Raw genomic sequence first — 14,961 nt, forward strand, 5'->3', positions numbered from 1 at the left:
TTTCATCCTGATTTGGTGATACCCTGAGTAGGCATCGAGGAAAGACAGGGTTTCGCACCCAGCAGTGGAATCCACGATCTGATCGATGCGAGGCAGAGGGTAGGGAACCTTCGGACATGCTTTGTTCAGACCAGTGTAGTCCACACACATCCGCCATTTCCCCCCTTTCTTTTTCACGAGTACAGGGTTGGCAAGCCATTCGGGATGGAATACCTCTTTGATGAACCCTGCCGCCATTAGCTTGTGGATCTCCTCGCCTATGGCTCTGCGCTTCTCCTCGTCGAATCGGCGCAGAGGCTGCTTGACGGGTCGGGCTCCGGCTCGGATGTCCAGCGAGTGCTAGGCGACATCCCTCGGTATGCCGGGCATGTCCGAGGGACTCCACGCGAAGACGTCGACGTTCGCACGGAGGAAGTCGACGAGCACTGCTTCCTATTTGGGATCGAGCCCGGAGCCGATCCGGACTTGCTTGGAGGCGTCGCTGCTGGGGTCGAGGGGGACGGACTTAACCATCTCCGCTGGCTCGAAGTTGCCGGCATGACGCTTCACGTCTGGCACCTCCTTAGAGAGGCTCTCCAGGTCGGCGATGAGGGCCTCGGACTTGGCGAGGGCCTCGGCGTACTCCACGCACTCCACGTCGCATTCGAACGCGTGTTTGTACGTGGGGCCGATGGTGATGACCCCGTTGGGGCCCGACATCTTGAGCTTGAGGTAGGTGTAGTTGGGGACGACCATGAACTTCGCGTAGCAGGGCCTCCCCAATACCGCGTGGTAGGTTCCTCGGAACCTGACCACCTCGAACGTCAGGGTCTCCCTTCGGAAGTTGGAGGGTGTTCCGAAGCAGACTGGAAGATCGAGTTGTCCGAGGGGCTGGACGCGCTTCCTAGGGATGATCCCATGGAAAGGCGCAGCGCCCGCCCGGACCGAGGACAGATCGATACGCAGAAGCCCGGCGTAGATGATGTTGAGGCTGCTGCCTCCGTCCATGAGGACCTTGGTGAGCCTGACGTCGCCGATGACGGGGTCGACGACGAGCGGGTATTTCCCCGGGCTCGGCACATGGTCGGGGTGGTCGGCCTGGTCGAAGGTGATGGGCTTGTCGGACCAGTCTAGGTAGACTGACGCCGCCACCTTCACCGAACAGACCTCCCGACGCTCTTGCTTGCGGTGCCGAGCCGAGGCGTTCGCCGCTTGCCCGCCGTAGATCATGAAGCAGTCGCGGACCTCGGGGAACTCTCCTGCCTGGTGATCTTCCTTCTTGTCGTCGTCGCGGGCCCTGCCACCCTCCGCGGGTGGCCCGGTCCTGTGGAAGTGGCGCCGAAGCATGACGCACTCCTCAAGGGTGTGCTTGACGGGCCCCTGATGATAGGGGCACGGCTCCTTGAGCATCTTGTCGAAGAGGTTGGGACCTCCTGGGGGTTTTCGAGGGTTCTTGTACTCGACGGCGGCGACAAGGTCCGCGTCGGCGGCGTCGCGTTTCGCTTGCGACTTCTTCTTGCCCTTCTTCTTGGTGCCGCGCTGAGTTGACGCCTCGGGAGCATCTTCCGGTGGGCGGCCTTGGGGCTGCTTGTCCTTCCGGAAGATAGCCTCGACCGCTTCCTGGCCGGAGGCGAACTTGGTGGCGATGTCCATCAGCTCGCTCGCCCTGGTGGGGGTCTTGCGACCCAGCTTGCTCACCAGGTCGCGGCAGGTGGTGCCGGCGAGGAACGCGCCGATGACGTCCGAGTCGGTGATGTTGGGCAGCTCGGTGCGCTGCTTCGAGAATCGCCGGATGTGGTCCCGGAGAGACTCTCCTGGCTGCTGTGGGCAGCTTCAGAGGTCCCAGGAATTCCCGAGGCGCACGTACGTGCCCTGGAAATTGCCGGCGAAAGCTTGGACTAGGTCGTCCCAGTTGGAGATCTGCCCCGGAGGCAGGTGCTCCAACCAGGCGCGAGCGGTGTCGGAGAGGAACAGGGGGAGGTTGCGGATGATGAGGTTGTCATCGTCCGTTCCACCCAGTTGGCAGGCCAGACGGTAGTCCGCGAGCCACAATTCCGGTCTCGTCTCCCCCGAGTACTTTGTGATAGTAGTCGGGGGTCAGAACCGGGTCGGGAACGGCGCCCGTCGTATGGCCCGGCTGAAGGCCTGCGGACCAGGTGGTTCGGGCGAGGGACTCCGATCCTCCCCGCTGTCGTAGCGTCCCCCACGCCTGGGGTGGTAGCCTCGGCGCGCCCTCTCGTCGAGGTGGGCCCGACGATCGCGGTGATGGTGCTCGTTGCCGAGGCGACCCGGGGCCGCAGGCGCCGTGTTGCGCGTGCGCCCGGTGCAGACCGAGGCTTCCCGCATGAATCGGGAAGTCGCGACATGATGTTCCGAGGGGTACCCCTGCCTTCGGGAGGCGGAGCTCTCGGCCCGCCAGACCGTGGCGCCTTCCAAGAGATCCTTGAGCTCTCCCTGGATTCGCCGCCCCTCGGTGGTTGATGGCTCCGGCATCGCGCGGAGGAGCATTGCTGCTGCAGCCAGGTTCTGGCCGACCCCACTGGATGCGGGTGGCGGCCTGACCCTGACATTGTCGGTGATGCGGTGCTGGAAGCCCTGGGGTAGATGACGTATTTCTCCAGCCGGAGGTTGGCCCGCCCATGCCTGCCCGACGTCCCGGCGGATTGGCTCAAGCGCTCCTGCTCCCTCGTCGAGCCTGGCCTACACCCCGCGGATTTGCTCGAGTTGTGGGTCGTGACCCCCCGCCGGAACGGGGACCACGGCTAGCTCCCGCGGGATGTCAACGCGAGGCACCGACCTAAGGAGATCACCGTCCTCCGGCATGCCGAGATGGTTGCCTTCGGAGGGACCCCCTAGATCGACGTGGAAACAATCGCGGCTCGGGCCATAGTCCTCGTCGCCGAGGCTACGGCTACCGTCGGAGCAGTCGGAAAGGCAGTAGTCGCATGCGGTCATGAGGTCCCGCATGGCACCGGGGTTGCCAAGTCCGGAGAAATCCCAATGGAAGCTGGGCTCGTCGTCTTCCTCGGATCCGGAGGGCCCGTAGGTCGAGACATCCGTCAGCCAGTCCCAAGGTGACCGCATGCGAAACCCCAGAGGGTTCAGATTCGCCTCTACGAGAGCGTCCGCCAAAGCGAAGCCGCTAGGCGGGTCGAGGCTAAATCTGAAAGGCGTGGGATGGGAATCGGTCGGTACCTCTTGGTCAACGGGCGGTGATGAGGTCACGTCGGGGGCTGACTACACCGTCGTCTCAGGTACGAGGGCGACACCCAGCAAGCCTTTCGCGAGCGTGCTGGCGTCGACCGTTTGCTCGGGATTGACGTGTCGCGGGGAGACAGCGCTCGTCTTCGTCTCAAGCGCGAGGCCGACGCCCCGCGCGCCCCCCGTTGGAGTGCTGGCGTTGTCGACTCGCTTGTCGGCCAACGAGGCGTCGCCTCCTGCTTGGCCTTGGTTGCCCCGCCTCCTCCTCCTCCGTCGACGAGGAAGAGGACAGGGCGAGCTCGAAGGTTGTTCTTCCACCACGCGGGGAAGGCGTCGTCGATCCCGTCGCCGGCGGGCGGACTGTCGGCCGCCATTGTCGCTGTCGCCCGGCAGTGGGTAGAGTATCATGTCGTAGCTGTCGTCGAGGGACATGAACTCAGGGCTCCCGAAACGGAGCACCGTCCCGGGCCGGAGAGGTTGCTGGAGACTACCCATCTGGAGCTTGACGGGAAGCTGTTCGTCAACACGCAGCAGGCCCCTACCTGGCGTGCCAACTGTCGGCGTTTCGAGACAGGGGGGTCCCTGAGCCGACGAGTGAAGTGTCGCCGCGTGCCCCAGCCCAGATGGGTCGACGCGAGGCCGAGCGCGAAGGGGGGAGAGCGAGGAGGCCGGAGATGGGAGAGAGAGAGGTGGAAATCCCGCCGCCTTCGTGTTCGTCCCGCGCCCAGGTCGGGTGCGCTTGCAGTAGGGGGTTACAAGCGTCCGCACGGGGGAAGGAGCGAGCGGCCTTATGCGAGCGCCCGTCTCGTCCTCGTCCCCGAGCGGCCAACCCTCTCTAAGAGGGCCCTGGCCCTTCCTTTTATAAGCGTAAGGAGAGGGTCCAGGTGTACAATGGGGGCGTGTTAGAAATATGCCCTAGAGATAATCATAGAGATGAGCATATTTCTTTGTATCCATGATATATATATTGCTTAATTGAATATCCATGGAAGGCACCTTGTATTGATTAGCAATTATGTGAATTGTTTGTGAGATTCTTTACTTATATGGTTATTCTAAATGATGTCCCTAGTCAGAGTCGATGACTAGCACATGTATTAGTTGATGACTACATTTCACAAGTCATGAACATGGAGATGTTAAACTAATAATGTGGGCGCATGTATGACATGAGGCTGGACCGACCCAACGTGAGATATTGTAATATAGTTCTCTTCTTGCAACATGAATACTGTATCCTTAGACCTGAGATTGTCGCATGTTCTCAAGATGTGAATTGACTTACTTAGGGACTATCAAACGCTATCCCGTAACTGGGTAGTTATAAAGGTAGTTTTGGGTTTGTCAGGAAGCATGCTATGAGGCATGGTCAGTCAAGATGGAATTTGTCCCTCTCTTTGTGAGAGAGATATCTCTGGGCCCCTCGAGTGATTGGATCAAGAAATGCATGGCCGTGCTAGGGTTAAGAGTTAACCATTGAAAGGATTCCAATTCACAGTATCGAGAAAGAGAGGTCAGCTTAGAGCCAGACCAAATATCGTGAGACAAAGGGAACAACATGTACGTAATGTCGCAATGGTTCGTCTGATATGATCTTTACGTACACATAGGAGTTGACATGTCTTGCTAGAGGCCGCTGTCAATTATTGGGCCAAGTAAGAGTACTCGGCCTATGTCTATTTGTACGTGAACCTATAGGATCACACACTTAAGGGGAAGGAAGCCTAATTCGGATTAGATCCGAAATTAGACTGGGCTTTAGGGTTAATGATGGGCCTCGGCGTCAGAAGCCCACCATAACGCCTATATAATGAGGGGCGGGGGCGCGGTTAAGGATAACCTAATTCGCCACCAGCGGACTAACAGCCGCCGCCCACCTCTCGCCCTCGCCAAGCCGCCGTCGTGAACCTAGCAGTTCGGTACGCGGCGCTTCCTCCCTGTACGTGTGGATACCTCGGAGGTGCTACATCTGGAGCACTTGGACGAACCGTGCGAGGACGTGAAGGACGCCGGCGACTGCACGGCACTGCTCGACGCGTTCGTCTACATCGAGACGTCTTCCGCTGCTCTGCGCGTCTAGTGGTAATTCCATGACCTATAACCGCAGTAGTTCTTGGTATTATGGGGATGAAAATTTTGTTTTGCGCTAGCGTAGCCTCCCCGTAATCCTACAGTGGTATCAGAGCCAGGTTCTGCGTAAGTTTTAGGTCTGGATCTAGGTTCATGTGATGGATCTACTTGATGCACGGTTTGATTAGATCAATTGGTAATAAAGGGTTGAAGTAGATTACATCGGATATGACTGGAGAGATCAGTTCGTCCTTCTCTGTTGTATGCGCGACTTGCCCCTACCGGCTGGAATCACCATCGGGGCTAACTGCGTACACAACCAGCAGATTGACGCAACAGATCGACGTCATGAGTGTAATCTTCTTCGGGTCGAAAGTCTCGGATTTGGGTTGATTTGATCAACCGCATGAGATTTCCAGTGGAATTTCCATACATACGATGCATGGGACCGCCGTGGCTATCTGCTGTAGTGGCGAACGTATAGAAACGTGTTTGTCTAACCTGTTTTTGCAGGACATGTGATCGGTATGGCTATTATGTGTATGTGATGCATGTTAACAAATTATTCATGACCTGCGTGTCGTGACCAGGGCAATACGGCTGGAGCCACATGTATTGTCCAAATTTAATGTAATGACCTGCGTGTCAACATGTGATGATCCAAAGCGTATATGTAATTTGTTTACCAGCATACGTTAGATAGGTCTTGAAGGACTCATCACCTGGAGGATGGCATACCTATATCATGGAGATGGAGATCATCGTGATGGACAGATTATTGGAGATGGAGATCACCATGTGAAAACAAGCCATACCGAATCACAACTGTTGTGTGAATGCCATTCTTATTGTTCTACTTGTTTATATTGCATATAATTCCTTGCGTGCGATGTTATAAGTAGGACGATCCCTCATAAATGTTTAAGCTTTAATGCCTCTCCAAATCTTGCACTATCATAAGTCTTGTACAATTGGTGGTGGGTCTATGAAATTAGGGTGCCACCAGTTTTCCTTGACTAGATAGGTTTGTATCGGATACGAACTGCAGAAAGGGTTGGTTAACTTAAACAAAGTCAGCTTAATGGTTAAGGACTTTGAGGCATAAGGTTGGGAGCCGAGACATAGAGATGTCACCCAACAACAGGAGTCATATATATGATATGATTAGCAAGGAGTTGCTTACCGATCTACCTTGTCTTCTAGCGGTGATGCTAAAGCTCACTAGTAGACTTGTTAGTTGTGGGTTCTGAATCACTAAGTATCAATCGAGGGATATTGATTTTAGTGGGAGTAGATTATTAAATGTTTAATATGATTTACTCTGTCATGGATATTTTTGTCTTAGTATTTTGCATTATTTTGTTGTAGATGGCACCTAGCACACCAACATTTACTTTGCGATCAATTCTTGAAAAGGATAAGTTAAATGGAACAAACTATACGGATTGGATCCGTAACCTGAGAATTGTTCTCAGGGCTGAAAAAAAGGAAGACGTTCTAGACACCCCACTGCCAGAGGATCCTGGTGAAAATGCAACTGCTGCAGCTAAAACCGCTTACAAGAAAGCAATGGATGCTAATCTTGAAGTGAGTTGCCTAATGCTTGCTTGCATGGAGCCTGAGCTCCAGATGCAGTTTGAGACAAACCATGAGGTGTACGATATGATCGTGGCACTCAAGGATATGTTCCAGACTCAGGCTAGGACTGAAAGGTTCAATGTGTCCAAAGCCTTTCTGGAATGCAAGCTAGCAGAAGGCGCAACAGTTGGGCCACATGTAATCAAAATGGTTGGTTACAGTCAGAGGTTGGAGAAGCTAGGCTTCCCAATAAGCCAAGAGTTGGCCACTGACTTCATTTTGGCATCTCTTCCGCCCAGCTATGGAAACTTCATCACGAACTACCATATGCATGGGGCGGAGAGGGGCCTCAATGAACTATGTGGCATGCTGAAAACTGCAAAGGGGGACATAAAGAAAAGTGCTGGCAGCAGCGGCCATGTGATGGCGGTCCAAAACAAACCCAACTTTAAGAAGAAGGGTAAGTCTCAAAAGAAGAAGGGCAAGGGAAAGGATACAGTATCCAAGCCCAATCAAAAGCCCAAGGCTGGACCAGCTGCAGATGCAGAGTGCTTTTATTGCAAAGAACTTGGTCACTGGAAAAGGAATTGCAAGCAGTACTTGGCCTCTATTAAGGATCGCGGCGGTAAGGGTACAGCCACAGCAGGTACACTTGCTATTCACATTACAGAAATTTTTCTTGCTGATTCTTATATTAATTCTTGGGTATTTGATACCGGATCGGTTGCCCATATTTGCAATTCGATGCAGGGAATGATAAGAAGTAGAAGCGTGAAAAGAGGAGAAGTTGATTTCCGGGTAGGCAATAATGCAAGAGTTGCTGCGTTGACCGTCGGGACGATGCAACTCCACCTCCCATCAGGATTTATTTTGGAGTTAAATAATTGTTATCTAGTTCCTAGTATGAGTCGAAACATTATGTCTCCTTCATGTTTGATGAAGGATGGTTATTCATTTGCGAGTGAAAACAATGGTTGTGTGATCTCCAAGAATGGCATGTTTGTGGCTTTTGCATCCATTATGAATGGGTTATTCATTTTAAATCTTGATGATGCACCTATCTGTAATATTAGTGCTAAAAGGCCTCGGCCTAATGATTTAAGTCCTACCTACATGTGGCACTGTCGTTTGGGTCATATAAGTGAGAATCGCATGAAGAAGCTTCATTCTGATGGGCTTTTAACTTCGTTTGATTTTGAATCATACGAGACATGTGAAGCTTGCTTACTTGGTAAGATGACCAAGGCGCCCTTCACGGGTTTACCGGAGAGGACGTTAGATTTATTGGAACTCATACATACTGATGTGTGCGGACCAATGAGTACGACAGCTAGGGGAGGATTCCAATACTTCATAACCTTCACTGATGATTTTAGTAGATATGGGTATGTCTACTTAATGAAACACAAGTCTGAATCCTTAGAAAAGTTCAAAGAGTTTCAGAATGAAGTAGAAAATCAGCGTGGCAAGAAAATTAAAGCACTGCGATCAGATCGTGGTGGTGAATATTTGAGTCATGAGTTTAGCAATCATCTAAAGAGTTGTGGAATTGTTCCACAGCTTACGCCGCCTGGAACGCCTCAGAGGAATGGCGTGTCTGAGCGACGTAATCGGACTTTATTGGATATGGTTCGATCAATGATGAGCCAGTCGGACCTACCTTTGTCGTTTTGGGGATACGCTCTAGAAACAGCAGCTTTCACACTAAATAGGGTACCGTCTAAGTCCGTAGTTAAGACACCATATGAGATGTGGACTGGGAAGACTCCCAGTTTGTCTTTTCTAAAGATTTGGGGTTGTGAGGTTTACGTCAAGCGACTACAGTCGGATAAACTCACTCCAAAATCGGACAAGTGCATGTTCATGGGATATCCAAAGGAAACTTTAGGATATTACTTTTACCACCGGTCAGAGGGCAAAGTGTTTGTCGCCCGGAACGGTGTGTTCTTAGAGAAAGAGTTTCTCAAAAGAGAGAAAAGTAAACAAAAGGTGTATCTTGAAGAAGTCCAGGATGAGCCAGTGGGACAAGATTCAACAAGTGATGCTAATGTAGCAGAACAAGTTGAGACGTCTATGGCAAGAGAATCACCACCACAACCACGAAGGTCAGCAAGGCTTCGCGAGGCACGAGGAGAAGTGCTATTGTTGGGCAATGGGGAAGTGTTGTTGTTAGACAACGACGAACCTGCAACATATTCAGAAGCGATGATGGACCCAGATTCCGAGAAATGGCATGTCGCCATGAGATCCAAGATAGATTCCACGGGAGAAAATCAAGTTTGGAACTTGGTTGACCCGCCTGATGGTGTTAGACCTATAGAATGCAAATGGATCTATAAGAAGAAGAAAGACATGGATGGAAATGTTCACATCTATAAGGCTCGACTTGTTGCAAAGGGTTTTCGACAAGTTCAAGGAGTTGACTATGACGAGACATTCTCGCTAGTAGCGATGCTTAAATCTATTCGGATCATTCTAGCTATTGCCGCATATTTCGATTATGAGATTTGGCAGATGGATGTCAAAACAGCTTTCCTTAATGGAAACCTAGATGAGGACGTGTATATGATACAGCCCGAGGGTTTTGTCGATCCGATCAATGCTGGAAAGATATGCAAACTTCAGAAATCCATTTATGGGTTGAAGCAAGCATCTCGGAGTTGGAACATTCGTTTTGATGAAGTGATCAAAGGGCTTGGTTTTCATCAGAATGAAGAAGAAGCTTGTGTTTACAAGAAGGAAAGTGGGAGCGCTGTTGTATTTCTAATCTTGTATGTGGATGACATATTATTGATTGGGAATGACATTCCTATGCTGGAGTCCGTCAAGGCTTCACTGAAAAAGAGTTTTTCTATGAAGGACTTAGAGGAAGCAGCATATATTTTGGGCATAAGGATCTATAGAGATAGGTCGAAGAGGCTTATAGGATTAAGTCAAGATACGTACATTGACAAGGTTTTGAAACAGTTCAACATGGAACAGTCCAAGAAAGGGTTCATACCTATGTCACATGGTAAACACCTTAGCCAGATGCAATGTCCTGCAACGGCTAATGAGCGGGAGCGCATGAGTAAGGTACCATACGCCTCAGCAATTGGTTCAATCATGTATGCCATGATAAGTACACGCCCAGATGTTTCATACGCTATAAGTGCTACAAGTAGATACCAGGCTGATCCAGGTGAGGATCACTGGACAGCGGTAAAAGGCATTCTTAAGTACTTAAGAAGGACTAAAGATATGTTCCTGGTATATGGGGGTAAGGAGGAGCTCGTTGTAACTGGTTACACCGATGCTAGTTTCCAAACTGACCCAGACGAGTTAAAATCGCAATCAGGTTTTGTGTTCACAATAAATGGTGGTGCTGTTAGTTGGAAGAGTTCCAAACAGGAGACTGTGACTGATTCTACAACAGAAGCCGAGTACATTGCAGCTTCTGAATCTGCGAAGGAAGGTCTTTGGATAAGGAAGTTCCTCATCGAGCTTGGTGTGTTTCCTAATGCATCTAGCCCATTGAACCTCTACTGTGACAACAATGGGGCTATTGCGCAAGCTAAGGAGCCAAGGAACCACCAGAAAAACAAACACGTACTGCGGAAGTTTCACCTCATACGGGAATTCATTAGGCGGGGTGAGATAAAGATATGCAAAATACATACGGATTTGAATGTTGCTGATCCTTTGACAAAACCTCTTCCACAACCTAAGCATGAGGCACACGTGAGATCTATGGGTATTAGATATCTTCTAGATTAACTCTAGTGCAAGTGGGAGACTGTTAGAAATATGCCCTAGAGATAATCATAGAGATGAGCATATTTCTTTGTATCCATGATATATATATTGCTTAATTGAATATCCATGGAAGGCACCTTGTATTGATTAGCAATTATGTGAATTGTTTGTGAGATTCTTTACTTATATGGTTATTCTAAATGATGTCCCTAGTCAGAGTCGATGACTAGCACATGTATTAGTTGATGACTACATTTCACAAGTCATGAACATGGAGATGTTAAACTAATAATGTGGGCGCATGTATGACATGAGGCTGGACCGACCCAACGTGAGATATTGTAATATAGTTCTCTTCTTGCAACATGAATACTGTATCCTTAGACCTGAGATTGTCGCATGTTCTCAAGATGTGAATTGACTTACTTAGGGACTATCAAACGCTATCCCGTAACTGGGTAGTTATAAAGGTAGTTTTGGGTTTGTCAGGAAGCATGCTATGAGGCATGGTCAGTCAAGATGGAATTTGTCCCTCTCTTTGTGAGAGAGATATCTCTGGGCCCCTCGAGTGATTGGATCAAGAAATGCATGGTCGTGCTAGGGTTAAGAGTTAACCATTGAAAGGATTCCAATTCACAGTATCGAGAAAGAGAGGTCAGCTTAGAGCCAGACCAAATATCGTGAGACAAAGGGAACAGCATGTACGTAATGTCGCAATGGTTCGTCTGATATGATCTTTACGTACACATAGGAGTTGACATGTCTTGCTAGAGGCCGCTGTCAATTATTGGGCCAAGTAAGAGTACTCGGCCTATGTCTATTTGTACGTGAACCTATAGGGTCACACACTTAAGGGGAAGGAAGCCTAATTCGGATTAGATCCGAAATTAGACTGGGCTTTAGGGTTAATGATGGGCCTCGGCGTCAGAAGCCCACCATAACGCCTATATAATGAGGGGCGGGGGCGCGGTTAAGGATAACCTAATTCGCCACCAGCGGACTAACAGCCGCCGCCCACCTCTCGCCCTCGCCAAGCCGCCGTCACGAACCTAGCAGTTCGGTACGCGGCGCTTCCTCCCTGTACGTGTGGATACCTCGGAGGTGCTACATCTGGAGCACTTGGACGAACCGTGCGAGGACGTGAAGGACGCCGGCGACTGCACGGCACTGCTCGACGCGTTCGTCTACATCGAGACGTCTTCCGCTGCTCTGCGCGTCTAGTGGTAATTCCATGACCTATAACCGCAGTAGTTCTTGGTATTATGGGGATGAAAATTTTGTTTTGCGCTAGCGTAGCCTCCCCGTAATCCTACAGGGCGTAGCAGAGTGCTACGTGTCTAGCGGAGGAGAGCTAGCGCCCTAAGTACACGCCATCGTGGCGGCCGGAGAGATCTTGGCACCCGGTTTGTGTGATGTCGTGGCCGTCGGAGGAGTGCTGGAGCCTGGCGGAGGGACAGCTGTCGGGGCCATCGAGTCCTTGCTGACGTCCTCTTGCTTTCGTAAGGGGTCCGAGAGCCGCCATCGTCAGGGAACGCGCGGGGCGCCATCATCGCCTATCTGGCGAAGCGAGCCAGATGGGACGCCGATCTTGTTCCCCGTAGCCTGAGTCAGCTTGGAGTAGGGTAATGATGGCGCCTCCTGTTGACGTGGTCGGTCCGCGCCCTAGGTTGGGCGATGTGGAGGCTTCTCCAAGGTCGAGGTCGAGTCCGTCTTCCGTGGCCGAGGCCGAGTCCGAGACTCTGGGTCGGGCGAGGCGGAGGCCGTTGGCTGAGGCCAGGGCGGAATTTGAGTCCCGGGGTCGAGCAAAGCGGAGTTCGTCGTCTTCTGGAGCTGAGCCCAAGTTCGAGCCCTGGGTTGGGCGGAGCGGAGTTCGTCGTCTTCCGGGGCTTTGCCCGAGTCCGAGCCCTGGGTCAGGCGGAGCGGAGTTCGCCGTCTTCCAGGGCTTTGCCCGAGTCCGAGCCCTGGGTCGGGCGGTGCGGAGTTTCCTATGGTGTGCGGCCGGGCCTGACTGCCTATCAGCCTCACTCTGTCAAGTGGCACCGTAGTCGGAGCGGCGCAGGCGGCGCTGTCTTTATGTCAGACCGATCAGTGGAGCGGCAAAGTGACGGCGGTCACTTCGGCTCTGTCAGCTGAGGGGCGCGCGTCAGGATAAAGGTGTCAGGCCACCTTTGCATTAAATGCTCCTGCGATTTGGTCGGGGTTGCTTCTTGGCGAAGACAGGGCCTCAGGCGAGCCGGGAACGTGTTCGCCGCTGGAGGGGGGCTTCGGGCGAGGCGGAGATCCTCCGGGGTCGGCTGCCCTTGTCTGAGGCTAGGCTCGGGCGAGGCGTGACCGAGTCCCTCGAATGGACTGATCCCTGACTTGATTGCACCCATCAGGCCTTTGCAGGTTTGTGCTGATGGGGGTTACCAGCTGAGAATTAGGAGCCTTGAGGGTACCCCTAATTATGGTCCCCGACAGCTTTAGATCTCCATGTCGTCAATGTCGTTGTCCTCATCGTCATCACCATAGAGTTCCTCGTTACCCAGGCCTTCAGCTTGAGCCTACAAAAATTGTGGAGAATTGGAGATCAAATGAATTTAGAAAATAAATATATACAAACCAACTGAGATTAAAAAACGATATAAGATACCTCCTCATTTCCAGAGCTGCATTCCTTGTTGTCTAAAATGAGATCATCAATAATTGATGGTACCTTAATCTTGCAATCTAAAAGTGCACAAATTTAATAATTACTAACACTAACATAACTTGAATTGAAAATTAGTATTAGTAGGCTACAGTAGAGAAAATAACACATCAATTTTACCTCTATTAGATGCAATATACCAGTCCTTGGTACAAACTAGTGCCTCAACAATATCAGGCTCTAGACGACTGCGAACTTTACTAACAATACGCCCACTAGAGCTGAAGGCAGATTCCGAGGCTACAGTAGAGACTTGAATGGCCAATACATCACGAGCAAGGCGTGGCAAAACAGGATATGTCACTTGGTTAGCCTTCCACCATGATAATATGTCAAACTGCAGACCTTTACCACTAGGATCAACCCACCTAATTGGTTTCTGTTTCATGTAAACATCTAATTCACTTACTTCACCCCTACTGGTTGCAGCTTCATCTTCATATAGAAACTCATCAATGTCAGTATTTAGACCAATCGGAATATCTTTATCTTTATCTTTACCTGCAACAAGGTCTGGTTGAGCACAAGAGCCTTGATTTGTAATACTTAAATATTCTTGGAACAATTGGTTCACAACATCCATGAACCGAGTAATCTCTACAGTAGCCATGTCTTTGTAAATCTTCAACATAAAATATTCTACTAGTTTTTTCTTGTATCTAGGATCAAGGAAGCATGCCACAGCAAGAGCTATGTTGGACTTTCTCCAATACTTGTCATATTTCTTTTGCATAGCCTCGGCCATAGAAGCAATAGTAATATCAGCACTTTCACACCATTCTTCAAGTGTTAATTTTATTTCACAGAACTTCCACCAAAACAAGTTAGCTGTTGGATACTGACACCCTGAAAACTAGGCCTGGGCAAAAAGAACCAGAACCGAGGAACCGAACCGAAATAACCGAGAACCGAAACCGAACTAACCGAACCGAAGGAACCGTTATGAAATTCGGTTCTAGTTTTTCGAGAACCGAAATAAATGAGATATTTTCGGTTCTGTACTCCAAAGAACCGAAAGAACCGAAAAGACCAAAAGTATCAGATAAAATTTGTTGCTTGTGTTTGTAACTTCGGATGTTGTTTTATCGACTTATGTTGAACCTCTAATCATCCATGTATTATCTATGAGATTATGGTCATTGTGCACTTGTGGTTGTTTGTGGAGAGATGCTGCTGAAATTTCTCACAAAAGTTGTCGTTATTCAGAATTCTAGAGTGGCTGTTACAGTTCGGTTAGAACCGAAGAACCGAATCGAAGAACCGAATCGAAGAACCGAACTAGTCGGTTATGGTTTCTTTATCTTGCTATTTTGGTTCTAGTTTTTGAAGAACCGAATTTCTACAAGAATCGAGGAACCAAACTGAACCGAACCAAAGAACCGAACGCCCAGTCCTACTGAAAACAACATTGTAGCATCATTGAGCTGCTTCAAGCATTTGCAAAATGATTCTGCCATGTCCCATTCATCATTCAATGGTGCACAATGCCCATATCTATCCTTGTGCAAGTATACTAGCCTTTCAAAAGCACTTCTATAGTAGAGAGCATGGCTCAACATCTCATACATTGAATTCCATCTTGTAGGAACATCCAATGGAAGACCAGATTTATTATTCAAATCAAAAAATTCTGCACATTTCTGAAATTCTTCCCATTGCAGTGTAGAGTTCTTCACAATGACAACGATGGCTCTAATGTTCTTAACCGA

Source organism: Zea mays, chromosome 2 (assembly GCF_902167145.1).
Source record: "Zea mays cultivar B73 chromosome 2, Zm-B73-REFERENCE-NAM-5.0, whole genome shotgun sequence".
Lineage (NCBI taxonomy): Eukaryota > Viridiplantae > Streptophyta > Magnoliopsida > Poales > Poaceae > Zea > Zea mays.